The sequence below is a fragment of the Biomphalaria glabrata genome, chromosome 3 (genome assembly GCF_947242115.1).
Source record: "Biomphalaria glabrata chromosome 3, xgBioGlab47.1, whole genome shotgun sequence".
Taxonomy (NCBI): Eukaryota; Metazoa; Mollusca; class Gastropoda; family Planorbidae; genus Biomphalaria; species Biomphalaria glabrata.
In genome coordinates, this window is record NC_074713.1 from 56,042,943 (window position 1) to 56,043,894 (window position 952).

Genomic DNA, 952 nt, shown 5'->3' on the forward strand with positions numbered 1-952 from the left:
GAGACAACAGAGCGCATAACACAAAACCTGACAACCAAATGTCCACATTTGATATCCCATGAAAAGCTCTTGCTGAGAGAGAGAGAGAGAGAGAGAGAGAGCTTATAGAAATATACTGGCCTACAAACATACAAACAGACGGAAGTACGGATAGATAGATAGATAGACAGACCATGAAAAAGACATGTCGTAGAAATCAACGTGCATGCCCTCAGGCCTGTCTACCAAGTCAAGTGAGACCATGGGATAGAAATGGTGTACACATAGCACTGGCTTAACGAGTTCTCTATTGAACTCCTGGAGAGTAGTTCAGGTCATTTAGAGCAGTTTATCTTTCTAAAAATAGTTTTCTTAGTCAATGGTCGGCTTTGAGTATTAACTTGTTTGAATTTCCTTTCATATGTTTCGGATGTTCCATCAGAATAGAAGATGAATACATCCTAGAAACCTTCGCCAGAACAACTTGTGTAAAGCAACGGGCGGGGTTTGAACCCGGTACCAATGAGACAATAGCCCAGCGCTCTTACCACGTCACCAGACAGCCATAAATAAAGTAATCACCCCTTTTTTACCTTGCAATCTATAAGGCAGATAGTGTAAAGATCATCTGTTGCTATGGCCTACGAAAGTGTCATGTGGCCAGCACAACGACCAACCACTTTTACTTTCCCTAACTAATGTCAGGTTACGTGTTGATAGATAGATAAATAGATAAGACAACAGGGGCGGACTGGCTATATGGACATTCGTGCAAATGCCCGGTGGGCCGGTATCCAAATGGGCCGGTAGCCGGTAGGACTAGAGTAAGCATCTTCTTTTTTTTTAATCACGTCTGTATTTTATAAGATAAGGGCCGCATGGATGCCACTAGTATTAAATTGTTAAATGTTTTATAATATTCTTTTTTCAGGGGAAGTGGCCCCTGAGCGAAGTAGTCTTAGTAATAGTAGGT